The sequence below is a fragment of the Garra rufa genome, chromosome 1 (assembly GCF_049309525.1).
Source record: "Garra rufa chromosome 1, GarRuf1.0, whole genome shotgun sequence".
NCBI lineage: Eukaryota > Metazoa > Chordata > Actinopteri > Cypriniformes > Cyprinidae > Garra > Garra rufa.
Genome location: NC_133361.1, coordinates 60,526,976 through 60,532,711, shown reverse-complemented (window position 1 = coordinate 60,532,711; position 5,736 = coordinate 60,526,976). Strand labels below are relative to the sequence as shown.

Below are 5,736 nucleotides of genomic sequence, written 5' to 3'. Positions count from 1 at the left end.
CTTGTGGACAAAGGTGGGAAAAGCTGCTTTCGCGTCCCAGATCTTAAAGCGATTTTGGACAGTTTCATTAAACACATCTATTTGTCAGAAAAACAGTAATTTTACTCGAATTGATCTGTAAATAAACGTTTTAATAAAATTATAAGTATAAGCATGGTTCATGTAGGCATATATGTTCAAAGTAAATTAAGAATAATTTTGACTAATATTAGTGTTAATTAGAAGTGCTTGTGAAGCAAGGATAACTACAAAATGAATATGCACAAAATTACACATGTACATATTTATTCGTATTATGATTTATTCTTAACAAAAAGTGAATGACACTTGATACTTGCACAAGGGGTTCGCGTTATTTGAATCAGAATATGAAGCAGTCACGTGGTTGTGTGCGAAAACGAAGCTTCGGACGTCACAGGTCACGTGGTTATGGACAAAACGAATCAAGCTCCGGTACAGTGCTTCACTGTGAGATGTTTCGTTTTTTTGATACAAGCTTCGAAGCTTCGGTGTCAAACGTCACATCACTAAAACTAGCTTTGAAAACTGAGAACATTGTCCAAAAATGGCACCGGTAAATGTGAGTAAAAACATACATTTGTGATTCAAATATATTACCTGTCGTTAGTTTTATGTATACGGCTAAAATGAGCAAACAGCTTTAACGTTGAGCGAGCGAGCGTGGTTGAGCGAGCGAGCGAGTGAGAGAGAGAGAGAGAGAGAGAGAGAGAGAGAGAGAGAGAGAGAGAGAGAGAGAGCGAGCGAAAATATGCGTTTGTGAGTATGTTTGCGTTCGTCTTCGTAATGTTCGTATGTCTGCGTGTGATGTGCTTCATTCGTGATGCTAAGTTGTGAACAAACCGTACTGTACACTAACTATACTGTCTCTCAGTGAATAATGTGTTATGTACACTTGGTATTATAGCTAACATTACAGGTAATGTTAAGTCCCCAAGCTAATGGTTAGCATGAATGTGCGGTTAGCGTGTGCTGTTGTGAAACCGACAAAAACAAAAGATAGATATCTGTAGGCTTAATGCATTTTATATTCCTTATGTGATCTTATGTTATCTTGAGTTTTATATATTTTGTCAATTCACTTTGAGTTATGTGTTTGAGTGATCTTGAGGTTGCAGATACATTGCAATATGAACTTTTTGAAAACTAAATTCTAACAACTAAATTCCATGTCTTTATAGTTCCGGAGTATTATGGAAAAAGGACAGTGTATGTTGCCTTATTGAGTATCCAGGGGAAGACCAAGAAGAGCTCTTTCTGGATTGTCAGGTATGTTATTGATCAACTCCAGGCATCTCAACAGATACACAAAATGTTGACCAGATGCCACTGTTTTATTTCTAATATCAATTACTGTGATTTAATACACAAATTAATATATATTTTTGAATGAATACTGACTGATTTCTGTCCATCAAATGAAAGTCTACTCATCCAAATCTCTTCATGCTTCAAGAAGTTCATGAAAAGATCATTAAAAAGAAATACTTTGAGCAGATTAAGATTAATCCAAGTCTCCTTAAGAGGCACAATCGTTTTAAGTGATACACAGATTTAATTTAGGCTTTTATTTATACATTTACATTCATCAGCCAACATAAGCTCAGCCCTACTTGCTTGATGCATGAGAACAAAACCTCATTGGTTCTCACTTTTCAGGCAAACAAGTTTGAGCTTCCATTTACGAAAACAAAGCCTATAATTACATCATGTCAATTTATGAAGTTCATCATATAAATTCATCAGGCTTCTTTATGAGACTTGGATTAATCCACTCAACTCACATAAATTTATTTTACAATCTCTTTATGAACTTTTTAAAATCTCAGTTATGGGTGAAAAGAATTTCAGTGGAGGGACAGAAATTTCTCAGATTTGATTTATTATATGCAAATATAATGATATAGAAATATTATATATATAGAAATATGTAACTATTGCCATTTGTGTTTTGAAGATTAACAAAAGTCTTATTTGCTAAAAACATGAGGGGGAGTTAAATTCTCTTTACGAATTACATGTGAGAATTAATTATCCTTGACATTAAATTTTGGGGGATTAATCCAGTTTTTTGTATTGGAACATATCATGGCCCACTTTTATAAAAAAGACACCTCAACAAAACATTAGAATGGCATCATGCTAGCAATGTAGAATCACAAAGAAAACAATGTACTGGAACATGTTAATATGCTTAAACAAATCTTAAAAATAAATAAAATTATATGCTTCTTGTTTTTCTTTCTAACAGGAGGGTGAACTTGAGGGACACAAATCAAATGATGAAGATGTTGGTGATGCATGATCCAGGAGGACCCAGCCTCTCATTTTCAAGTGTTGTAGCCATCATTTTAACAAATCATGTCAAGTCAGTTTTTATATAGTTTGAAATGACAAAATGTGGGACAGCATTTAAGATTATTGTTTTTAGCACATATTCTGACATGCATGAAGACATTAATAGATTTTTTTTATTTTAATGGGAAGTGTTTAAGAGGTTTTATGTAACATCAATCATATAAAGTTGTATTTCACTTAAATTGATTGTAAGAGGATTCTTTTGAATGCATTAATTAATTTGTTTGAAGAAGAAATGTTTGTTATTTGGTTAATAAAAAGTAAAATGCAATATCCTGTGACAATTATTTTTTTAGGTAAATTTAACCTCTCTGGAATAAATGTGTAATTATTTATATTGGCTAATTATTATAAATAATAATTAAGTAGATGAACTGTTGCCTACTAAAATAGAGTAAATATTACTCAATCTTTATAGCTAATTAGTATTCAAAAATATTACTTAGAATTTACCTACTTTTTTTTAGTTAGTCATAGCTGTAAAATATAGGTATTTTTTACTCTAATATATAGGATAGAATCTACCCAATCAAACTGAGTGCAAATTGTTACCTCAATTTTATTGAGTAGATTCTATAGGTTATTTTTTACAGTGTACTGCTGCTGTTCAATAAAGTGGATACAGCAAAAACATGGCATTAAAAGTTAAAACCAGTAAATAAAAAATACTATTGATAAAAGAGTACAATTTCACTACTTTCTTTTGGTCCAGAAAGTTGTTTTCTCAAAGTTATCATCTACTGAAGTTTGAATGCAGTGCCTGAAATGTATCAGAATTGAAAGACTTCAATTTTACACTAGTTATGAAAATAGCTTATACAATGTTTAGCAGAAAAAAAAAAGAAAGTATTTACTTACTTTTAAGTAGATTCCTAGATCTTAGCAATGCCACCAGCCATTAACTTATTTTGAAAGGTTACAACAATCACTGAAAAAAGGTGTCTGGAAAGTTTCCAGCCAAATACTCTAAACTCAGACTATTTTGAAAAAAACAAAACTTCTAAATTCCAAAACTTAAAGCATATCCCACTATATGCAGGAAGTATAATCAATTTGTTTTGTAACATCTTTAGAAAAATGTAAAAAAAAAATTGCTCTCTTTTTTTTTTTTTTACTAAACTAAACAAATAAAGCCTTTAACAAAAATGTCCCAAAAAATCTGTTACATTGTTCTTAGGTAATCATTAGACATTAATAACTTTTACCAAAATGTGGAATAAGCCAGTTTACCAATTGAACTGAACCAAAAACAATGCTCATTAAAACATTAACATTAACCCAAAACCTAAAAGCATACTTTTTCTGTTAGTGGTTGACAGATAAGGTAAAGTAAAGTGGATGCTGTTCCATACAGGTAGTGCTGTTTAAGTGTTTTGTCTTAACATTTCAAACGGATTTGTTCTAAAAGAAAGAAGAAAAAAATCTTTACCTCTGAATAAACTCAAGTGTGGAGCCCAGATCCACAGCATAGTGGATATTGAAGCAGTAGTAGCTTGCAAACATCATGCAGACAGCAGAGATGAGGGTGGGGGTGGGGTCATTCACAATTTTTTGGTCAACACTCAACATGAATTGCTTTGCGGCATAACATGATGTTCCTGCAAGAAGACACAGTTAGAAATTAACTGCACAACAGCCAATACATACACATGTATTATTTCCTTACATAAGCTCAGGCTCCTTCAGCAAAAAAGATCACCGTACCACATACAATGATGCATGGTATCACAGGAAATCAAGTGTCTGGGTGAGGGTGAGGATGAGGAAGACAGAGAGATTGAGGAGCATGCTGAAGACACTGGAGAGGTGAATGTTGACTGACTATGGAATTCTGTTGTCTCTGCTGTAAAATAAATTAAAATTCTGCATAATGTACTTACTGGGTTGTTTCCAGGCAGCCAACAATTTTCTAGCTTAAATTGGTCTCAGTTCTGTGAGCAGATCAGCTTCCTGAATATAATGTAAATCCTCAGTGGTTCCCACACCTAAAGACTGTAGTGTCTCCAATACAATATTTAGAACAGAGGTTGGGAGGTCTGGTTACACATTAGTAATGGCACTGCTTATGTTGCTTGGTTCCATGTCATCCATTCTGAGTAAGCAAAAAAGGACAAAAAACAAACAAACAAACAAAAAACAAACAAAAAAACACTTAACTAACAAAATTGACAGTCCTAGACAAGTGTGACAAAACACTGTGTATCAACAGAACCAGTTGTTGTCCATCCTTCATGTAAGCAGCCAATAAATAGAAGTCAATCATGTCACAGATGTTCAGACACTGCATCCTTTCATTGTATTTCCTCACTGAGTAAACATGGTACTGAGGAAGGAATTCTGCTGTGTACATTGACACCAAGTGTGCCGCAAAAGTCCCGAAAAGTGAAGCCAAAAGTTTTTGATCGCCCCACGGTGGCTGGCTGCAGTATAGGTTATAAACCCGGCCCTCTCCATGTAATCTAATGGGACGTGAGCCAAACTAAATAATCGAATTACACTTTAAATAATTTATTTCCAAAGATGGTTTTCATTGTGTGAGGTAGTTTTTATAATGCTTATTCATGTTCAATTGTTCGTTTTTCTAATAAGTTTGCTTTTAGGTAGTTATTTAATGCTATAAAAACGGGGTGTGGTGTCATGATTGTGATCTTGCGATTGGGTCTGCCGGACTTTGGGCGGACTTTGATACCGCTTCTCCACCTCACGACACTACTGCGCATACTCTGGCTCCAAACTAATCTCTACTGCGCAGACTCTGACTCCAAACGAACCTCTACTGCACAGACTCTGGCTCCAAACAAATCTCTACTGTGCAGACTCTGGCTCCAAATGAATCTCTACTGCGCAGACTCTGGCTCCAAACGAACCTCTACTGCGCAGACTCTGGCTCCAAACTAATCTCTACTGCGCAGACTCTGACTCCAAACGAACCTCTACTGCACAGACTCTGGCTCCAAACAAATCTCTACTGTGCAGACTCTGGCTCCAAATGAATCTCTACTGCGCAGACTCTGGCTCCAAACGAACCTCTACTGCGCAGACTCTGGCTCCAAACTAATCTCTACTGCGCAGACTCTGACTCCAAACGAACCTCTACTGCACAGACTCTGGCTCCAAACAAATCTCTACTGTGCAGACTCTGGCTCCAAATGAATCTCTACTGCGCAGACTCTGGCTCCAAACGAACCTCTACTGCGCAGACTCTGGCTCCAAACTAATCTCTACTGCGCAGACTCTGGCTCCAAACTAATCTCTACTGCGCAGACTCTGACTCCAAACGAACCTCTACTGCGCAGACTCTGGCTCCAAACAAATCTCTACTGCGCAGACTCTGGCTCCAAACAAATCTCTACTGCGCAG

At 35.6% G+C, this 5,736-nt stretch overlaps 1 long non-coding RNA gene across 1 annotated transcript; it reads left to right on the top strand.

Moving 5' to 3' along the window:
* The first annotated feature begins 441 nt into the window (after positions 1-441).
* Positions 442-2,647, top strand: LOC141325635 (uncharacterized). Its single transcript, XR_012353794.1, has 3 exons — positions 442-580; positions 1,200-1,287; positions 2,270-2,647. It is a non-coding gene; the product is annotated as an uncharacterized lncRNA (long non-coding RNA).
* The last annotated feature ends 3,089 nt before the right edge of the window (positions 2,648-5,736 follow it).